Source organism: Haplochromis burtoni, unplaced genomic scaffold (assembly GCF_018398535.1).
Source record: "Haplochromis burtoni strain Fernald_Lab_line unplaced genomic scaffold, NCSU_Asbu1 Contig_226, whole genome shotgun sequence".
In the NCBI taxonomy this organism is placed as follows: Eukaryota; Metazoa; Chordata; class Actinopteri; order Cichliformes; family Cichlidae; genus Haplochromis; species Haplochromis burtoni.
In genome coordinates this window covers 800,091-823,365 of record NW_024582587.1, presented here as the reverse complement: position 1 = coordinate 823,365, position 23,275 = coordinate 800,091, and the positions used below count along the sequence as shown (strand labels likewise).

Here is a 23,275-nt window from a genome sequence, read left to right as displayed (position 1 = left end):
TTTTGGCCAGGAAGGTTAGCAGCAAAGTTTTTTCCTGCCTCTCCCTCGCTCCGAGTGATAATCCAGCTATCGCCACTCAGAAAGCTCAGAAATAGCTTATCGCTAAACTCTTGTCAAGCCAATTCAGCTGCAGTATATTAAGCCGGGGCTGAGTTATCAAAGTTAACTGGTGCTGGCAACGCATCAAACGCCAATGTGGTGGGAAATGAATGTCGAGACAAGGACAATCCAATAGCACTGTGTTGTAAATGAATTGGCTTATACATAATGAACATCGAGTGTGCGGCTAGGACGTAGCATTACAGTCCAATAATGGTGCCTGGTGATTGACTTGTTATGATGCTGCAGGTAGGATTGATACATGAGCTATTTCACATTAACACCACACACTTCAAACTCTGGTTTTGTATGCCTGGAGGGTGTTAAACCCACGGTAATACCAAATGAATGCGTAAATCGGTCTAGCACCAAATTATTAAATAATACACAAACTCAGGAAGCTAAAGATTAAGAGACAAGCTCTTTTTGACTGATTTGTTGGCTTAGAGGTCAAACAATTAATCAACTTTTGGAAGAAAGAAAATCTCACTACTCGATCTGGTCACACTTATACTTTATTAAAGTTGTGTGATCTTTGTGTGGGTATTTTGCAGAATAAAACAGAGTGAATGGAAATTATTAAGAAAAGAAAAAAGCATGTATATATAAGAAATAGAAACATTTCTTCTCAGAAAAGGCTGCACATTGTGTCTTCCTGCCACGTCTTAGGCCAAAACCTGCAATAGCTTCAGGTTGGCTGCACCCTGATCTCTGTGGCTCTGCTGAGGTTGAAAACTAGTACATTGATTTTGTTCATAAGGTTGTACACACAATAAGCAGCAGAAGAAGCTGGCAGGAAAAAGAAAACTGACAAAAGGGGAATGTGTTTTAAAAGGTTACAAAATTTTCTAAAGCATCAGATACCAATTATGAAGCTGGAAACTGGGTTGCACAACCTCTTTGAAACACACAAAGGTCTCGAGAAAAGCGTACAAAATACTCTCTTCACAGTATTCGTTAACATTTTTTTCTCTTGTTTACTATTTCTTTACCTGTTTGTGATTATTTGGGAGACTCTTGGGAACAACTCTAAATGTCATTTTTATGTGCTGGACAGCAGCTGAAATATACAGAACTTCCACACACAGACAAATGCGCGCAAACCATCTGTAAGCTTCCCCCTCTGCACCTGCACCTGCTGTGCATCAGCGAGCAAAATGGTGCTTTTGATGATGCGTGCTTATTGGAGAAGGGATCCAATTGACTTTTAAACAGGTGCAAAATGTCAAACTTTAACCCAGCACAAAGGCAGAAACCACCTTAGTGTGCTTAGCACGCAGTTTTACTCCTTTGCCCACATCTATTCCCACGTGTGAATAATACATTCCAGTGCTGGCAAACAAATATTTGGTCTATTTAGGGGATTGGCAGGGGAGGTAATTGAGATTTAGAGATCTGTGTGTGTGTTTGTATGTGTGTGTGCGGTTTGAGTGTGTAAGCTCACGTCTGCCCAGTGTGACAGTTATTGATTACACTTTTTAAAAGTATAAAAAAGAGATACCCCCACACCAGCCTTCTCAATTAACACGCCTTTAATTGAGCGTGCTCAAATGCTAGGTTGGGGTGCGGGCTCTCCGAGCTTTGCCATGGCGGGGCTACCAGCTTTATTGGATCGATGCTGGAGGCTTTGGTGTAGCCAACGCTTGAGTGAGCAGAGAAGAGATTGAGATGGCGGTAGAGAAATGGAGAAAGAAGAAGAAAAAAAAATCTCCCTCATCATCCAAGGGTTCCATCTCCAGGCTGAGAGGTAACGAAGTGAAGTAGGCATCCCGAAGGCTGGATTAAGCGAAGAAGCAGCATGTAAATACTACAGAGGGGGAACGAGGAGGAACAGAGTGAGATGATGAAGAGGGATTCAAAGCTGTCTTGTCTGTCTGCAGAAAAGCTTAAAATTTCTGTATACCTTACTCTCTTTTCCCTCCCCCTTTGTCTGTCACGTCTTTTTTTGATCATCTCCTCTTTAATCTTCTCTGCTATTTCAACAACAGAACTGTTTAGCATAGAAAATATTGCCAGTAAGGTAAAACCGTCTTTTAGCTTGTGTAGTGTTTGCAGTAGAAAGCAGAAGTGCACACTGCAATTCATCCTCGAAGGAAGAACTTGTCACATGGTTAAGCTTCCAAGGCAATCAGTGCAAATTTGATCACATGATTGTCTGACAAACTAACAACATGGAGTCGTAACAGTTCAGTGTCCCTAAAAAAGATGAACAAAAAACAACTCAATATTTTGGAATCTTCAAAAAGAAAATCTAACAGGATGCTGGTTTAGCTCAGTGAGTTGAGCGGGCGACCACGTGGCCTATGACCAAGAGCGGCCGGCCCGGGTTTGAACTCGAGCCACAGCCCTTTGCGCATGTCTGCCCTCGATTTCCTGTCTATTCTTCACTAAGTCTATCAAATAAAGCTAAAAAGATCAAATGTAACTAATTATTTACGTCACATGTGTTCTTTTCTAGTTTTGGAACACATGACAGCATTAAGTCAAGTCAACACCAGAGAAGTAAAGAGATTTCAATTTTCATATATCAAAATAAACCGTCTCATCTTGTATTGTTGTTTTTCAGAGCTGGCCCAGCAAAGAATCTCTGAACTGTATCCCAGCAGTGTTTGCACTCCCCCGGCCCCTGTGTCGGGTAAGCAGCTCGGCTTCGGTGAGTGCAGACATGCAGAGTGCCTGTACAGTTACAAAAATTTGAGCATAAATTTACCAATAATTTTTTTAATGGTAATGCCTAATTTTTGCATTTATACTATCCATCCATCCATTCGCTTCCGCTTATCCTTTTCAGGGTCGCGGGGGGTGCTGGAGCCTATCCCAGCTGTCATAGGGCGAAGAGGCGGGGTACACCCTGGACAGGTCGCCAGTCTGTCGCAGGGCATAACACACAGACTAATTTCTCAAATTCTCATGGTCAAACATTCCTGGAGAATTTTTTTGTCCAAATTTGTTGTTATTATTATTATAGTGAAAAATAATCATTATCAACTTAATAAATACATACCATCCATTCTAATATTTTTATTCAAATTTTCAAACGGCATCACACAGACTTTGTCATTATTGAGCTTGTAAAAGTATAATATTATAATAATATATAATATATATATATATATATATATATATAATATAAATATATAATTATATATATATATATATATATATATATATATATATATATATATATATATATATATATATATATATATAATCAGCACGGTGGCACGGTGGTTAGCACTGTTGCCGCACAGCAAGAAGGTCCTGAGTTCAATTCCACCATCAGGCCGGGGTCTTTCTGTGTGGAGTTTGCATGTTCTCCCCGTGTTTGCGTGGGTTCTCTCCGGGTACTCCGGCTTCCTCCCACCGTCCAAAGACATGCAGCTTGTGGGGATAGGTTAATTGATAATCCAAATTGTCACTAGGTGTGAATGGTTGTCTGTCCCTGTGTGTTGGCCCTGCGACAGACTGGCGACCTGTCCAGGGTGTACCCCGCCTTTCGCCCTATGACAGCTGGGATAGGCTCCAGCGCCCCCCGCGACCCTGAAAAGGATAAGCGGAGATGGATGGATGGATATATATATCATATAATGATATAAAAAAATAAAATATATTTATATCACCCTTTGTGTGAACTTATAAGAGTCACTTTGAAGAACTAGTTTCAAGAGCAGTCAAGTGCAAACATCTTTAAAGTGGAATGTACAATATAGCATTAACTGATACTACAATACCCATAATACATCTCTAAAAATTGCTCGCAAAAGGTCAGACATGCTTTTGAGAAGTGTGTCTCTGTGTGTGTGGTCATGTTTATTGTGTTAGATGGGTGCTTTAACCTCAATGTACACCAACACACGGGGACTTGTTTGATTGTGGGGACTTGGTTCTATGGCAAAGCTTAGCATTATGTTTAGTTTGGGGTTTCGTGCGTGTTTGCTCGAGGCTGTGGGAAGCTTTAGAGACGCCTTATCAAACAAGATATTTGGGACGTTTCATTGGATGTAACAGGTTTTATGTAATGAATAGACACCTTAGTCTTTTCTTCCAGTTTACTTAGTTAAGTGAGATATCATCAAGTCATACTAATCTATCCCACACATCAATGCATTTGAATGATTTAAGTGCTCTAATAAAAACCATACAATGCTGACAAAGAAAACTAAAGCATTCTCATAAGTGAGAACAAATGGTAAAATATGCACCTGCAGCAGTGTTGTCTATACAGTATTGATGACGACTGAAGAAACACTGAATATTCCAGGCTAATTTGTGGGAAGCTTTACAAAAGGGGTGGTTGAACTCTGCCTGCTGTTCTTATTTTTTGTGTCATGGGAAGCAAGATTTAGTCCGACTCATTCCCAGTGACCGAATTAACTCACTTGCTCTGCCTCTCCCCACGACCTCTTTAAGGTCCTGTGGTGTCGCATAACTCTGCAGGCGGTATCAAATCATCTTTTAGCTGCTGGTGTTGTTGTTGAGCCTGGTTTAGCTAATGAGCTGAGACACGGCAGCTTAATAATATCAGTCAGCGCTCCACAATGGAGGGCTCATTAAAACATACAGAGAAATAGGCCACATGTTCTGATTAGGTTACAGAGCTCCTGCATGGGTCTGTTTTATCTTCGTGTCTGTATTTTTGTTTCTGTGTGTTTTTCGAGTGTGCTTAGAGGTAAGATGAGCCCCTGTAGGGAGAAGCTACATAGCTCTGATACTTCGAAGTGTGTGAACGTCAGCCCTCCTCCGTCCTCTTAGACCGCTTTATCTCTTTTTCCCATTTTCCTCTTCCTGCCCTTCATTTTACCCACCTACCCTTTCCTGGCAGCTTTTTCCTGCCCCAACTGATTGCTAGTCTTTCCAGGCATTGTTTGACTTTTAACCCCAACCTCTGACCTTTTTGCACGCTACTTAAAGCCAACATCGCCCACCGCCCTCCACCCAGACACAAGCACACACGTAATGTTATTTAACCCCCACTACCCCACCCATGTGCAAACACAGACAAGTACACACAGACTCACACAAACAGGATATACTATAGGACAGCCCCCATCCTTCATTCTGCCTTCATTCAAAACTATCACAGAAGCTACCGTCAGCTCCCTTCCTTCCTTCCTTCCTTCCTGCTTCTCGAGTCCAACCTTGTACCCTCCCCTTTGTCTGCACTTTTTATTGCTCCAACAGCATTTAAAAAAAACACACACACAAATGAAAATTCTCACAGCTACATAAAGGCTTTTTCACCAAAATGGAAGCAAGCTGGATCAAACGATTTCACACCTCATGGACGAAGGGAGTTAAGACCGACTCAAGGACTTTTATGCTGCGTTCTCTTCACTTTGAAATCATCATAGCAGGAAGCTGGAGCAGTGCTGATGCATTAATGGTCAGATGTGTGGGCTTCTTTTTCGTTTTTTTGTGCCTGCAAAGGCTTATCAACATTCAAAAAGGATGTTTCCTGGTACCAAAACAGCCTTAGTAGGTTGGTCTTTAAAACATCAAGAGCACGAGAACACTGAAACAATGAAATCCAGTAACGAAACCAACATAAAACAATACCTTAGAATTAATTTGGCTATAGCAATGATTACTAGAAATAACAAAATAATACCTGAAATTATTCTGCAAACAAATAATTTGCTTTATATCAGGTTTTAAGATTTTGTTTTACAGTTTTATTTCAGTTTTTTATGTAGCGCCAGGTCACACAAACAGTCATCTCAAGATACTTCATAGTAAAGGACCTACAACATAAGGGACAGATCAGATGATCCCCTGTGAGGAAGTGCTCTGTCACAGTAGGGAGGAAGTGCTTCCTTGATGTGCAGCTTGTATGAATGAATACCAGGAAAAACAATTACATTTCTATAAGTCTCAGCTATTGCTTGTGATTAGAGCTAACCAGCAAACACAAAATAAACACCTTCAGAGCTCCACATGTTTATAGTGCCGCTGTTGACGTGATAGCAAGCTGACAATGACATTAAGTGCTACTTGCATAAACACAATTTTATTGAAAATGGCATCTATGTTATGTTGCATAATGACTGGGAATTATCACTTCCAGTCATTATGGAACATAACATAGACTGCCAGTGTCTTTAAACAGGGGAGCATCAGGCAGTGCACCACACCTGAATATAGAAAAACACAATTTATTGATGCACTTTGCACATTTCCTGCACTCCCTTCTTTATTCTCTTATAGACTCTGTTCGTCCTGTGTGTTGTTCGCTATCTCTCTCTTCTCTTTCCCTTCAAAGCCCCAACTGATCTGATGGCTACGCCTACCTGGTTCTGCTGGAGGTTAAAAGAGAGTTCTTCCTGTTCACTGCGTTTTCTGACTGGGAAACAGCCAATCATTGGAGAGCTCTCTTAACATTTTAGGGCCACTTTGAACTGGTGCTATATCATTTAGCTGAATGTGAGAAAATGCTTGGCAATAAAATTATTTTATGGCAAACAGATTCAAGTAATAGACTTTAAACGTTCATTGATGTTGTGGCTCGGACTATTCAAAGAAGGAATTTCTATTTCTAACAGCTGGCAGATGTTTCCTAAAAGAGGAATAATTTCATTTATGGGTCAGTTCAGCTTCAGCTATGTTCAGATCGAGCTCCCAAAGACATCAAATTAAAATCTTTTTTTTCCCCCAAAATAACTTTTTTTTTGGACATGATTTAGTCTTTTTACATGAGATCACCTTATTACATTTTTATGATTAAAAAGCATTCTAAAGGGTTCATAATGGTGTTTTAAACTCTGTGAATACAACAGGGAGCCTTAGAGGAAGCTGTGTCATAAATTTTTTTTTTCTGCTAAAACCTTTTGATTAAACACCAGCCTTTAAAAACAGAGGTCGATTAAAAGCAGTTTTTTAATGGTCTAAATTCATTTCTTAAAGTAAAGCTTTAGTTAAATGCCTGGAGTTTAAATGTTGTGGTGATACATCAAAGGAAAGATTTTAAGTCCTGAGCAAAACGGTTATAAAAACAAAGCAATGCAAAAAATAAATATATCATGTTTCAGTGAACCTGCAAAATTGATGACTTGTGGGGAAGGAAGTCATGGACTTGTTTGCTATTTTATCTCAGTCCTCTAGAGCCATGTGTGCAACCGGACTTTGGAGGAAGGGGGTGGGAGACCCCACTGCTCTATGGAGGTACGGTGAGAAGCTAGATCCAGTCCAGAGAGCTGGACCTAACACATCTGATGCAGTGATTTCACTCAGAGTGTGGCACTAATGGAGCAGACACTGGCAGTAAAACACACACACATTCCCACTCCATGTGCACTCTCCATCTGAGAGTACACAGACGCAGGTGGTCACTTAAAGCAGGTAGAGTGTGCGTGCGTGCGTATGTGTGTATGAGAGCCCTTCTGGTTTGCATATACGCTTTAAAGCAATATCAAGCATGAGCAAGCCTTCATTTAAGTGACAGAATAACTAGCATATCAGTGAATAGGTGTAAACAAATAAGTGTGCTGAGTCTCTTTATGCTGACCAGCGCACAATAAACAGCTGTGTGTTTTCAGTTGTGTGTGTGTGTGTGTGTGTGTGTGTGCTGACAGCCTAGGCAGACTGCTGTTGTCGAGCTGGCACAGATGAAAGATAATCAAATGGGGATTTGATCAGCTCCACATAGTAACCTAATGTGTGTGTGTGTGTGTGTGTGTGTGTGTGTGTGTGTGTGTGTGTGTGTGTGTGTGTGTGTGTATCTGAATGGTGATGGTCTTTCTGATACATCCAATACCTTGTGAACGGCTCCTAAACGCTATTTGAGCTCCTTTAAAGCAGCTGTCATCAGTATGTGAGCCACCCATCAGTTTTCATGCACCTGAGAACATGATTTGCCACAATTTTCTCACAATTAATGATTTGCTAAACAGCGTTGGGGCATCAAGCAGTTCAAAAACATCAAGTTAATGTCATTAACTTTCTTTTCACATGGTGATTGGAATTTACTTCCCATTGTAATTACCCCAATTTGAAGCAGAACTGAGCAACGCATTTGACTTTAAATGACCTCTTTCCACTTGATGGAATAAAAAAAACACACAAACACACACGAATCCTGTGAGATCACAGAGTAACATCTTAGCCTCCATCACTGCTCACTTCCCCCAGAGCCCTGCTCTTTCATGTCCCTCCCCTGGGAGATTTTGCCAGCCTTCAAAACTCTATCTTTCCTTTCATCCCTACTGTAGCTCCCCCTCATTGGCACAAACTTGTCCCCCCCCCCCCGTTCTGTTTTGCCGCCTTGTGCGTGTCATGGTCGGCTGGTCAGGCGTGGTCGGCTTATAATTCTTTAATCGCCCCTCTGATCTCTTCCATCAGTGCCAGGGGCTCCAGCTGATTACAGATGAAATGGATCTGATTTGGACTCTGACTGCGGGCCAAACACCTGCTCAGACCCGAGGAACTGATAGAAGAGGAGGTCAAGGCGAGATGAAACCAGATGCGCTGACGTGCAGACGCTGACGACAGCAGGACCATCTGTGCCTTTGGTCTGCGACAGCGTATACACGGTTGATGGAAGCAGACTGTGGACGAAAGACTTGGGGATTGAGTGTGGCCATTTAACACCTACAGATTTCTCAGTGCAAGCCGTGACAACACCTGAACCCTGATTCGAGTCGGTCACGTGATGTAACGGTTGCAAATATATAAAAAAAAAAAAATCAAAGGTAAATTGAGCTCAATCATTTTAACATGCTGGAAAAGCTCCCGATCACAAATTAAAGCTGCAAGACTAAATATTTTAGATCAACAATGGATCAAACAGATACATGCATTTGGAAGGGATTACCATCCTAATGAACTCATGGAGACCTGTCACAGGAGCTGCAGTTCCCCCTCAGCTTTGGAGGCATTTTAGCATCTTTTAGCTAATTGTTTTGCTTTCAGGGCTTGCAGCTTTAATGTTTTAATTGAGGCTCACCCGTCTTATCAGCTTTGTTGCCATCCACAGCAGGTAGCAGTGAATGATTTAGCAGCTACGGCTTCAGATATTTCACTGAAGAAGATAGAAAATAAACAACAGCTAGAAGGAAAGTGAATATTGGATATTCATGAAGTGACAGCTACAACTTCAAATGAATGCTAATGCTCCTCCGTGTCTGCAGGATGTTTAAATAGGCAATTGTATGCTAACACAGTAGCTGTATCAAATATATTTTGAGGGGTATCTGACTGAATCTATGAAATCCCTTTGCAGCAATCATTATCTCCCTCAAGGAGATGGCAACCATCCTAAGACAACATCTCAAGTTTAAATTATAGTGAGGAGTTTTCACTGCATATAAATGTCTTTAATCACCGGTACTCCACCCTGTGCCCTTGAGGTCCAGAGTTTAATCCCGACCAATCACTAAAACAGTTAATTGCATCACTGCGTCAGCTTCTGTGGTAAAATCCATAAAATGAGCAAACCTTGTCAAGATCATAAAATTCAAGAAAAAAAATGTATGTACTTGTATAGCACAGCTGGACTACACTTTAAAAGTGATATATTAATCCGGGTGAATGCAAAGATAAGGAAAAACAATCCAGCTGGGGTTGACAAAGATGTGCTACAGGAAAACTGATGGCATAGAACAGGGATGGGCAACTCCAGGCCTCAGGTGCGGGTGTCCTGCAGGTTTTATATATCACCCTGGGTCAACACACCTGAATCAAATAATTAGTTCATTACCAGGCCTCTGGAGAACTACAAGACATGTTGAGGAGGTCATTTAGCCATTTGAATCAGCTGTGTTGGATCAAGGACACATCTGAAACCTGCCGGACACCGCCACTCGAGGCCTGGAGTTGCCTACCCCTCGCATAGACTGTACATAAAAGACGTGTTGAATGTTACACTAATGGAAGAAGCCCTGGTGTGAAACCTGGTTAGATCAGTTTTGCTGTAGCCATCCGGGCGTGTCACAAAGCGTATACTGTTTTTTCTTCTTTTTCTCGACTCCCACCTGGGCCATTATTTACCAAACGAACATCATGTTCTATTCAATAAACCACTAAGTGTTTATTGAGGTCATAGAGTGTGGCAAATGGGACCTTTTCCCATCCAGCTCCAGTGTCACCTGATTTATTCAAGGACTAGAGGAGGCGGGCCCTGCTGGCTAAATGAAGCTAAATCTGCTGGTCCACCAAAATGCTCATGCCAGGCATAAATAAGACTGACAACACTTATTCCATTTACAGAACACCTAGCTGCCCCTCACTGAGTCTGGTTCTACCAGAGGTTTCTTCCTGTTAAAAGGGAGTTTTTCCTTCCCGCTGTCGCTAAGCGTTGTCTCATAAGGGAGTCATATGACTGTTGAGGTTTTGTCTCTCGATTGTAGGGTCTTTAGGACATTGAAGTGATTGTTGTTCTGATTTGGCACTATATAAATAAAACTGAATTCAATTGAATATATTAGCACATTTATATAGTCTATTGTTAAGCTGAAGGCTCTTTGCTCCTCCAGCTTTCTGGTCAACCCATCGATTAAGAAAATTATATCAAAAATGGTCAACTAAACATGAACTTGAAATCTAAAACGACAGTTTAAAGTTTATCTACCGTTTGCCTCGGTTGTGGGTGTATTGATCTGTTGGCTGTCTGTTTAAGTAGCACTGCGTGCTCTAGCTATTTTCAGTGTGCATCTAGGTCGGTAAGAGATTTATTGTAATCCTTTAACCTGAAACTAGGTTTTTAATTTACATGACATTTAAGAAATGTGATTACCGCAGCAAGTCAACAATAACCAGGTTATTTATGCACGGGCAGACACACTGTCTGTTTTTCTCTCTCCCAGCCTCTCCATTTAACTCTCTCTCTCTCTCCTTTTTTTCTCTGGATGACCTTGTGCTGACAGCCCGGCTGTGTTGTTTCTGACGAGCACACATGACTGCAGCGAGGAAACGGTAAAATCCACGTGCACTCTGCCCTGCCGTGACCTGCCTGCCCTGTGTGCAGGCCCAGGGGATGCTGGGATAGTGCAGTCTGACCTGTCATACAAAAGTGTGAGCACACTCGTCCACGATTACTGTTTGGTCACAGGTCAATCCGCCTTGCTCAAGGTGGTGGACTGGTTTGTGAATAGAAGGCTGAAACAAACGTGGACACAAAGAAACAATTTAGGGCTTGTTTTTTTGTATATATCTACGTACTTCTTGAAATGGAAAGCACACGTGTATTCCAACGCATGAATTCATGTGCCCAATAAACACAGGTGCTGTACGCACATACAAAACAATAACAGGGATGATTTATCACGTGTCGTTAAGTACTCCCGCAGTTGCGCACATTCATTTATTTCAGAGTTACCACTCACATATGTTGCAACCTGCTCCTCACACACCAGCGCACTAATCAAATCACTCAGGCAAATAGGCTCGTTGTTCCCTGCCAGCCAGATTCAGACAAACAAAAAATCTGATAAACTTTCTCTGTTGTATTTCAGAGCTCATTAAAAAGTATTCACCGCTGTATGATTCCGCGCTGTAATCAGCTCTGAATAATAGAAATGGTCGTATTGACGCCTGTGGGCACCCGATGTTCTGTCTCATTTCAGAACAACAACTGCGGGGCATATGAATGCAAACTACACTACGTGCACGACACACACACACAGAAACACACACACACACACTGTCTCCCCTTCTCTCTGGCTGCCACTTGCTGAAATACTCTCAGTGTATTCTAGCTTGGGGGAACCACCTACTATGCTCCTAGGGGGGCTAATTGTCCAGTAGCACTCCTTTGCTTTCCCTCCCACTCTCTCTGTCCTCTCCCTTCTCCTCAGGTCTGTACTTTCGGGAAGAGTTCAGCAGTTCATGCTGAGCCCAGAGCCCTGGATCCCAGTGAGGTGCCATAGGGCATAAAGGTTGCACCTAGCTGGACTCCACACATCTCTGCGGTGGTGGGAAGGTGGGGAGGGTGGACACTGACGGAGAGATAAGTGGAATGACAGACGATATTTGTCTAGGACTGAACGGGTGAGACACGACTGTTGTGTAAACGTTTAGGTTTATGATAAGTTCTCTTCTCTAGGATTTAAATTTGTTTTTCTTTTTTTGTTGTTGACATCTAAAATTGCCAGCTGCATGTCAAACGCTAACTGTGGTCATTTTTCTGTATAGTTACTTTTTCCAGAATTTACGTCACAAGTCTGAATGCATGGCATAGATAGGCATACACAAGACCACAACTGGGTGCATGTCTACTCTTTATTGAGTTGCCCTAATAAACAAATACATGATTGGAGAATGTCCTAAACAGCAGAGAGAGGGGAAAAAATCATTTGTCATGAGATGTCATCTTTTAGCCTCTTTCTCACCAAAGCCACAAAGCTGCTTCTCTAGAAAAATGGTTATAAATGTCAAACAGGCTTTTTATAGCACACAGGACAAACATCAGACCTTTTACAGATTTCAGCACCAAAACTGGTCCATAAACATCACAGAGAGAGGAAAATACACAGTTTACATTCCTTTTAGTTGATGGAGGCATGAAAACACATGACCTTTGTCGAGTTCAATTCAATTCAATTCAAATCAATTCAAATCAATTCAATTCAATTGTATTTTTAGGGCCAAATTACAACAACAGTTGCCTCAAGGGGCTTTATATTATATGGTAAAGACCCTATAATAATAGAAAAAACCCCCAACAATCATATGATCACTTATGAGCAAGCACTTGGTGACAGTGGGAAGGAAGAACTCCCTTTTAACAGGAAGAAACCTCCAGCAGAACCAGGCTCAGGGAGGGGCAGTCATCTGTCACAGCCAGCTCCAAATGTTGTAAAAACTGTGTAACATTAACACTGGTTGAAGGGTGTATCTCCCATCTTTTCTATATTGTACTTGGTTATTATAAATGCTAATTCTGATATATCAGTAAATAGCTAATATCAGCCAATATATGGTCTGACTGACTGTCAGGACTGATTTAAATGACAATTTAATGACATAATCCAAGTTTTTACAAAACAAAATTAACAGGAGCTTAAAGCTGTTCCTAGAAGTCTTTGTTTTTGTTACATACCTGCCACAACAAATGTCAAAAGCTATCAAACTCTCTGCTAGTTAAAGGTAATGCTAGCATCTAGTGTGTCATACTTTAGTTCTACTTGTCATTCCATTTAAATTGCTGACTGAAAAACAACAAATGTTAAGAGACTCTTTTCCCCGAATCCACAACAATGAAGGTACCCTTGAGAAATGCACTTAACCCAGCTAGAGACACAGTATGTTCAGCGACTGAAAGAAGGGATAATGAAAGGCAGCTTTTGGTACTGGGCAGTTCCCAGTGGCTAAACTTAGCAAACTGTGGTTCTACCGGGCAGCTCCCAGGAATGAATGAGCATTACTGTAAAAAATGCAAAGCAGGACATTTTGGAAGAAGCGTGTGCAGACTCAGCAGAAGCAAAAGCTATCGGATCGGTTAGCGAAATCAACAGTCATCAGCTAAAAATGCACCTGGCAGACATGTAGCGGAGACAGAGATTTATTTATGAGAAGGAAGGATGAGTGAAAGGTGAGAAGAGTGAGAAGAGAGTAGTGGGCCTTGATGGGCTAACCCAGGGTCTATTAGAGCCTGATTGGAACCATTAGGAGAGAAAGGCGATACACGAGTCTCGTGCAGAGCCCCTCCGGCCCAGCACTGCATTAACCACAGCCTGCTCTCTACTTTGTTGAACACACGGGCTGATCGATAGCAATGAGGAGGAAGGAGGGGTAGGAGGTGGTGAAGCGAGGAGATGGGAGGAGGGGAGAAACGAGGTCCAGGTTTACGGGAAGATAAGCTGGGATCAATAGAGAGACACGGACTGCTGCGGCGTGGAGAGAGAGGACAGAGGAATGCCAGATGCAGCGGGTTCACACTCATCAAACTTGATGGAGGGGAACCTGCGTGCGAGTGTGTGTAAAAGTGTGTGTGACAGGGCATTTGGGCAAGATTCATCTCTCGCCTGTCTGAATATAACCAATGACCGCGTCATATAAACGTCCAAATAACAAGCACGGCGGGGTCGGCGTGATTGTGCCGAGGCTACCAGCATGGCCTCACAGAAAGAAGGTTTGAATTTTAATCCTGCTTATCAGCTGCGGCTGTCTGCATTTGCATGTCCTTCCTGCGTCCGTTAATTGATTCCAAAATCGCTGCAGGTGTATATGTGTGTTTGAAAGGTTGGACAAGCAGTTACGAAAATAGATGGGTAGATCATAGTTGTGGCTGGCATAAATGAAGGACAAAAGTAAAGTTTGGATAAATAATGAGAAATTTCCTACTAAATTCTGCAGTTGCAATAAAAATGCAGTTGCATATACACTGCAGTTAAACTCAACACTTCTTAAAGAGGCTCTGTATTTTTATTCTTGTACATTTGCAAATTTGTGTTTGCTTTAGACCCTCAGTTATCCTACATCCTGCACCCCTCTGACTGGCTGTCCCTTGCAAACAGAAGGTTTGAATAGCACGTCTAGGCTATCCTCTCTGTGACATAAAACAGAGCCAAAAACAGAAAAAAACTGTCGGAAATCGAATGTTTAGAGCAGTCTGAACTTACCTCACTGTTTAAAATTTTGTCCACATGAGCATCTGCCAGTGTAACAGGACGCATATGACAGAAAAAGAGACAAAGCAAAACGGGTCCACTTCAAAGATTGTTCTCATATTAAAAACCAACAGAGCTGTTCAAAAGCCAACACTCTTTAGGCTAGTGCAAAAGCTTTTAACGTGAAGCTTTGTTGTGAAAAGTGTCGAGATAAAAAAGAAAGTAACATAAAAGCAGAAGCAGTTGGAATTAATTAGTAGTTAGCGTTTTACTTTAAGCTGTGTGTGAAAAAAGACACATTCGCCTTTATATAATGAGGCCGAACCTCCTCATTATATAAAGTGTATTGTATAATATGATGCATCGCTTTGCAGCTGACGGGCGCCATTCTAAGTCATGCTAAGCACGAGTATGTGATTTTTATTAACAGTGGATAAAGCCAGAAGAACCCTTTCCCCATTTCTATGTATTTCTCCTGTGCTAAGTTAATTGGACAGTGGCTTTATTTAGCTTATTGCTCAAAATGTCAAGCTATTCCTTTAACTATCCACTAATGAATTCCAATGCTTTCTATTTTGTTTTCTTTAGTCCCATTAAGGACCTAAGATTTCCTGCAGATCCTTCTCATTAAAAGCATACCAAGAAAGGATTACACGTCTTTACAGTAAATGCTGGAGGGCTATCAATGTGAAACATTTCTGCAGGAAGTGTTGAGTTGGAAATTGGAAAGGATTGGACAAAACAAGCGAATCAAAAGGGGATTTCTGTAAGCAAAGAGAAATGAGTACGACATGACTCTTGCCGTACTGATGGAATTCGTAGGGAGGAAATGTCATTACAGCGAATTTATCGGTGTAACAGTTTAACACAGAAAAGTGCTGAGTCTGCGTTAATTGCAAACAGCATGAGCAGCAAATTAAAGAGGAGGTAGCCGAACGTAGGCCTGTTTTTCGGTAAAGGCCGGCTTTGTTGTATTAAAAAAAATCAGTTCAGTGTTCATTGAATTTATTGTGGTGTCCTACACGTGGCTCAGGGAGCAGGTTTGTGTTGTGGGTGTTTGCATTTAAGCACAACACATTTATCTGTGCATACCCGACACCTGTCAGGCTGGCATGATGTGCATAACCTCTGCCTGCACGTTGCATGCATTTTTCTCCTCTTCCTCCTTCTATCGCTCTTTCAATCTCTCTTCTCCCCTCCTCTGCTACCCCCCTACTCCCCCCAGCTCACTCGGCCTGTGATGGCACGCTGTCAGAGAAAAAGCTATTTATGATCGGCAACCAATATCCTCACAGAGATAAACACACACTGTGAGAGTGATAGGTAGAAAGAGAGGGAGCACCAGAATTATTAGAGAGAACAAGGGATAAGCGAGACGCGACAGTGCAGGAAAGAAACCTGCAGAAGACAAAAAAAAGAAAAGAGGAACGTTGCCCTGGGCTGATTACTCACAGCTTTGTGTTTATGAGTACACATGACCTGGTTGATATCAAGGTATACAAGTGCATATGTGCATGTTTAAACAAGTTCCCTCTTTGGCTAGTGCGTGTCTAAATTCTGGGAAGAGCAAGTTGGGATACAAATTACTTTTTTTATCGGAGGCAATTTACTCGAGTCTGCTGTGCCTCTCACTCGCTCGATCAAGCTGACAACTGATTGTAAATGAGAGAGCCCTTCATCTTACACACATCAGACAAGAGGTGGCCACCCACTGAAACACAAACACACGCACATCCAGTGTTCTATGACAAGGGCACGGGTTTTGCTTTCAGAAGTAAACAGAGCACAGTGAGGTGGTTACAGAAATAACCCTGGGTTCTATGAGTGGAAGAGCAGCCATCTAATGTTCATACCCTGATTACACTGATGATACTCAACTGCAGCACCATAATATGCAAACGAGCCAAAGAGAACTGCTTAGTTATTTAACATGCTTTACAGCTACAATTAGGAAATATTTTTGCTAGGCTACCAACTGCTACTGTTTTTGTCTTGTATGCTAAGATAAGCTAATATATTTCTTTATTAATCCATCACTTTATTCTGAACTAAGAGCCAAAAAAGTGGCCTCATTGTGGTCATCTGAGTCCAATTACTTCAATTGTCCTGTTCCCAGTATATTTACGTTATTGTTTGCTTACTTTCCCTAAAGATGTTCCCAGTGGAGCACACAGCTAAATCTTTTGCCCCATGCCGTCTAACACCCCCAACAAAACTTCCACTAATCAGATGATCATGGCAGCCCGTTTGTAGCCTGAGAAGTGATACCGAAGCGATCATATTAGTATGCGATTGTACCTCTACGATTGTTGTGAGCGCTTTAAAACAACTTTACATTTTAAAAATTGAAACCCAACAAAGATCTGTGAAGTTTCATCAACTTCTCTCATCTGATTTTAAAATGCTGGAACACTCAGATTTCTGAGCAAATCAAACTAAAATTACTAAGGCAGAAATTCCAACCTTGTACTTTGTTGCATTCAGCCTCAGAAGACGGAAATAACGATAAAAGCTATCTTCAGTAAACCTAACCTTTAAAATCTGTGCACAGCTTGTCAGATTCAATCATCCATTTCTCTTTTCTCCTTCTCTTTCTTTTCTCCCTTTGTTTTCCACTTTTCGACTTTCAGATAAATATGGCCGCCTTTCCTTCCACTTGCACATACACAGTCAGGACAAGCTGCAAACGCTACGCGCACACGTACACAGATACACTTTGTTACAGACGTAACCTTCAGTGTCTTTCTTAACAAAATGCTTTGAAATCTGAAATCCAATATCCTGCCTAAATTCAGCTTTTTCTTTCTTTTTTGGTCACCTTTCTTTTTCTCCTCTGTCATACATTTTCTCCATTTTCTTTGTCTCGCTGCAGAATAATTTCTTTCTGGGAGTTCCTGAAAATGGTTGTAATTTCCACGTCCTGTTTTGACAACTGCTACCCTCCCCCCCGCATGGTTTTGCTTTTTCTGCTTATATTCACTTTCTTATTTCTTTTGATTCCTCGCTCATTTTACATGCCCCCCATTCCTCCTCCTGTTCTATTCTCTGATTCATGCTGTCAGTGAGAGATAGAAAAAGATGCCACTGTTTTTCTTCTCCACCCTTTGTTCTGTTTTTACTTTCTTACTTGTTTTTCTTCTCCTCCCTCGCGCGTCCGTGTGCTCTCGTCGTAATCTCTCCTTCAGATGTTTTTTCGCTCTGTCTTGTCTTCGTTGTGAATGTTGACTAGAGACAGACGTCGCACATGAAGGTCACATTGGGCTAAAGGAGAAGAAGAGGAGAGATGTAATGAGTGGCAGTGCTGGATGTTGGGGGTGGATATGTGAGACTGACAGGTCAGCTTTAATCATTTTAATGTCTCTGTCAGACAAGACCTGCTACTGCACATAATTAGAGGTCTCCACACACACACACACACACACACACACACATTCAAAACTGTAAATATACTTCCTACCTGCACATCCACGTACATGAAACATGAAAATCCTGATCAAACAAATATGTGGCACTTGGTGGTTTTTGTGTGTGAAATTTGTGGTTTTGGAAACTGAAGTTTAGGCCTAGTTAGTTACCTACTCTTGAAGACAAGCTAACACAAGCGGAAACAGGCTAGTAAACCACAACAGAGAGCCAGCATGACAATGTAGTACATTTTACACACTATCCTTCGTAACCGTAACTTACTCTGTAACTTCCTGTAAGGGTTTTGTTTTAATCACCAGATTTAGGCTTCAAATATAGGATTTTTAAGACTGATAGTGACAATAATGTGATAACATTAATATTCAAAATATTCAATCTTAGTATATAATATCCAATATTTCTTTTTCTTTCAGACATACACAACACTAATATGTGTATAGTTACTTATTTATTCATTGTTGTGTGACATATGTTGCCACCAGGGAAGTTGCAGACTGCCCCCTGGTGGACAAATTAGGCAACGTTGAAATTCACAACATAGTTGAAGGGTGTTTCTTTGATCTCTTCTGTACTTTTTTAAATGTTTAATTATTTGGCACTTACAAGTGATGATACTGACAAGTCAGCAAGTAACGAAAATGAGCCAATAATATCAGTCCACTGGTAAAATGGTTGGGCTCCACTGGCCACATCCTAAATAGGTAAATTTTCCAAAACAAATAAAGTCTCTTGCAGTTTTCTATTAAGAGATTTTACAAATGAATGTTCCAAACAAGCAAATATGCTACAAAAAGAGGCAGATGCTAAGCATCTCTAACTTTACCTTTACTTTAAGCAGTCATTATCACAAACATACAGGTTTCACATACACAAATAGAAAATGCTGAAAGAGATACAGAGTAATAAATGACTTAACAGAAGCTGAGCCCAGACGTGAGCTCACAACAGCGAGCTTTGCAAGAAACAGAATAAATTTGAGCAGTCTGCTTTACACTGTACCACTGAATGCTCCTTCATATGAACAGTATGAAGTGAGTATGAAGATTAGGCTTGGAGCTAAGTTCCATGCACAGAGATAATTGCTTGACTCAATTTTATTGCAAGGCTTTTCTGGTTTTGATCACAAGATCTTAGACATGAAAAATACAGCCACACACACACACACACACACACACACACACACACACACACACACACACACACACACACACACACACACACACGCGCCCCTGATCCCTCGAGGCTCACATTCACAGGTTCCCATAGTTCATAGTGCAGATCACATAACTGACAACAGCGCCTTCGCCAGTGCGTGCCGGGATTCGTGTGTGTGTGTGAGCAGAAGCTGAGATTCATGTCAACATCAATGGCTCACTAATCACAATGAGGGCGCCAAGGGCCAAGCAGATGCTGTCAGTAGCGTATGGGCCGGCTAGTGTTACAAAGAGGGAGCACACAAAGCCAAGGCCCAAACCTCTGACACCATCATACTTCATTCCCTACTGTCAATAAACTAGAAACTGAAAACTCTGCTACACTCGATGAACACTGTGCTCCACTGTATCGACTTGAAAAGTTCTGATGTTCATCAAACTTTAGTGAACCAAACACACACACACATACAAAAATGAAACTGTGCACAGAACCTTGGCATAACTCCCCCCAAAAGGAAAAAGTCAATCTTTGAGAAACTTCTCAAATTTAAACTTTTTGGCAAATTTATGGGGATATTGTGACAACCTTGAGACTGTTAATTCTCTTATGTAAAAGCAGAACTCTAAAACCTTTCATGACCAAAAAAATCAACCGTGTTGTAATCTTCGTTCAAAGACACTTTTAAAGCTACCCAGTTGATTATTATACGTATAATAAGTAGGACTATCTTCTTAAACCATAAAGATGAATGGAATCCTTCATGTTTTTTTGTTGGCCGGTGAAGATATGAAACCTGCTACTGACATGACTTTGTAAAGGAGGAGAACACCCAAAGACAGGATGAAACTCTTCTGATGGTTTCAAGGAAGTAAAGAAGCAAGTTAGGTAAAAGTCCAAAACTCTGTTTGATGGCAGGTCCTTTAAAATCAAGTTAGGTTGATTGAATGTGCTGGAAAGCAAATTTAGACTTAATCGGAAACCTCATGCCACTGAGTAATCCGCCATATGAGCATTTCTGTGCGTATATGTGTGTCGACTGCTTCTGGTAGAGCATTTAACCCTCTGGTGAGCGCCTCCACCTGGGACTGAACCGACAGCATGTCTGTTGAAACCGTAACAGCAGCAGAATCACTTTAGCTGTTATTGGGGGAAGAAAAAATCTCCAAAATGAAATATAGCATTGCTACTAAGGTCACTGGCTCTGTTACCTACAGAGCAGGATGAATTCAAACCCAAGCACATGTGATTATGTGACAGCACAGCAGCACGCTGTCCATCTCTGGTGTATTTTTCCTAAATAAGTAAGTCATCCAGACCTCAGCTTTCCACTGGCTTCATCCAGGAGAAAGCAGCAGCCAAATCCCTGCAAGTCCACACAGACATAAATGTGCAAAAACATCTACACATTAACTAAAGCACACTCACACACACATATGCACACGTGAGGCCAAAAACTAGGAGGAAGAGGAGTGGAGGAGGAGGTCTGGCTAAATAGCAGGATTTCAAGAACATCTGCACACGCATACACATGGACACACACCTCAAGCCGCTGGCTGCCTGTGTATTTGACAGGCAGCACAGTGAGTGGCTGTGTGGAAGCCAGCCAGCTGCTTGTGAATCAGCAATGACTAACAGTTTACACCTGCACTTTCTGAGCTAATCGCCTGCATGCTTATTGTAAATATACATACACTATGTACTTGTGCACATGTGGGTGGATGTATCGCGTCTGTGTGTGCCAGCACCTGTATCTGTGTTCACGTGTTTGCCTGCATGCCACCACAATGAGTTTTCCCCATCAGGCTCAATTGTGACAGCCTGGGCCTCTAATTGCTTAGCTGCAAATTTGACATTGTCTAAGCTGGCAGCACCCTGATGAGTTGAATAAAAGTGGAGCGACATCGTACCCGTCACTTCCCCCGATCGGCCTCGACAAGAGCACAACTCCGTGCTCCGTTTGATCGCCGCACAAGACAACGCAATGGGATGCTAATCACATGCAAAGGCCAGAGCTTTGAGCGTGTGCCAACGTCTGCCTTGTAAGAGCGCGCGTTCACGTTGGTGTGCCAGTAATGGCAGCTCTAATCAGTGGCAGGATTGGAAGAGGCATGTGGCAATAATGCCCAACAAAATGCCTGCCATTCCCTATTAGATGCAAGCATTCTCCGAAAACCTGGCAGACGAAGGGCGTACACACAAACGCGTGCACGCACATACATATCGGTGTTGGTGGACATCTGGCCAAGGTCAGAGCTAGATCTGAGCTGTGAACGCCTACTGCCAACCCCCTCTATCAGAAAAAAATATCCTTCGGGGGGGAAAAAAAGCTGCAAAGCTTCACACCACAAGCTTTGTCCTCCAGAATGATTTACACATAAACTCTGACCTCTCTAAGTGCAGCCCATTACTTGCGGGTTGTGATTTACAAGCTAAAATTAAAGATGGACGCAATTCGCCGAAGCCATTATCAGCGTCACTACACGGCGGTCAATTCATACAGAGATCTCTCGTGAGAGTCATTCCTCCATACTCAACTGAAGCATTGATTATTCAGAGTACCATAGAAATGACTGATACAGCAGACACTGCATTTATCTTCCCTGTGCTTCGTCCTTTATGTGAAATATTGCGTCTGCTCTGTCTTACTATTCCCGTTACAAGGTTTAACAGACACGTGGCTTTAAAGAGTAATAATGGCATCTTTGCATAGGTGGCTAATGTAGCCTTTTGAATTTGATATCAGTCTTGTAAGATGTATCTTATGGCTATAGAGATTGGTTATAAGCAATTATTAGAAACATTTTGTGGGTTCATAAAGTGTGAAAAATCCCTTTAGCTGGATCACGATGCCACTTACATTTAGGTAAAGGTCATCAGAGACGAATACTTAATGGATTCCTAATGCTTTCAAAATACCAGGTAATCATAGTGTCTCAATGAAGCGACGACCTGGAGGGCTAAAAAATTAAGCCTATGTGGAGCTGCAGTTCCACTTAAGGCTGGTGGCGAAAACGAGTCAGTCCCCACAGATTCCCTTATTAAAATGCTCGATTTTACAGCAACAAAAGGCACATTTAAAGCCTTGTCTCCATGGTCACAACAACTCTTCGGTGAGTAATTTTAGCATATAATAACTCGCCCATTTGGATTTTGCTGAGGTTTAAAAATTAGGGTCATGGTCGCTTTGACTGATAGGACTACCAAGGCCTCACTTCCTGTACTTTGACTTACTGATCTGGACTTTTTGACTGTATTTGACTGTGTTGTTGGGGCCTTTTGGGGGAATTGCTTTGTGGTACAGCGGATATCCAAGATGTTGAAATATATTTCTGCTCTTAGCACTGATTACGCAAGCTCCAGTGGCGCAATCGGTCAGCGCGCGGTACTTATAAGCCAGTAACCTGGAGAGAGATGCTGAGGTTGTGAGTTCGAGCCTCACCTGGAGCACAGGCTTATTTTAGGGGCAGGAATAGCTCAGTAGGTAGAATGGTGGCCCCATGATCGGAGGGTCGGGGGTCTGAATCCACTCAACACCTACCCTGAGGTACCCCTCAGCAAGATACCGCCCCTACACACTGCTGCCCACTGCTTCACACCGTTTCTGTAAGTTGGCTACCATGTAATTCAATCATAGTTCATTTATATAGCTGCAAATGACAATGACAGTGCCAAATATTTTAAGGTACAGACCAAGAAAACAATGAAATGACCTCTTGTGAGCAAGCATGTGGTGACAGTGGGAAGGAAAAACTCCCTTTTAACATGAAGGAACTTCTGGCAGAATCAAGCTCAGGATGCAGGGTGAGAAGCGTTCAGCATTCCACACATACCGGTTAAAAAACATGCAACAGATCGCTAAGCACTAGAAAGCAACAATAATTGAAATTTAAAGCATCTCATTTCTCTACAGTCTCAGAGATAAGAAATGGAAAACGACCGTGCCCATTGTTGTGGAAACCAAACCATATTTCTGCTATTTATATTTCATGACTGCTCTAACTTTTCAGAAAAAATAGAGCTCTGCCAGCTCTGAACTTTGTAACTGCAGCCCACAG

At 41.8% G+C, this 23,275-nt stretch overlaps 1 protein-coding gene and 1 non-coding gene across 2 annotated transcripts in view; one reads left to right on the top strand and one right to left on the bottom strand.

Annotated features, from left to right (window-relative positions):
• Positions 1–23,275, bottom strand: part of sema4c (sema domain, immunoglobulin domain (Ig), transmembrane domain (TM) and short cytoplasmic domain, (semaphorin) 4C) — a 107,657-nt gene that overhangs the window by 52,060 nt on the left and 32,322 nt on the right. The window contains exon 2 of the mRNA XM_005936893.3: positions 17,767–17,900. The gene's annotated coding sequence lies outside the window, so the exon portion shown is untranslated. The remainder of the gene's footprint in view (positions 1–17,766; positions 17,901–23,275) is intronic.
• On the top strand, positions 22,574–22,667 carry trnai-uau. Its single transcript has 2 exons — positions 22,574–22,611; positions 22,632–22,667. It is a non-coding gene; the product is annotated as a tRNA-Ile (tRNA).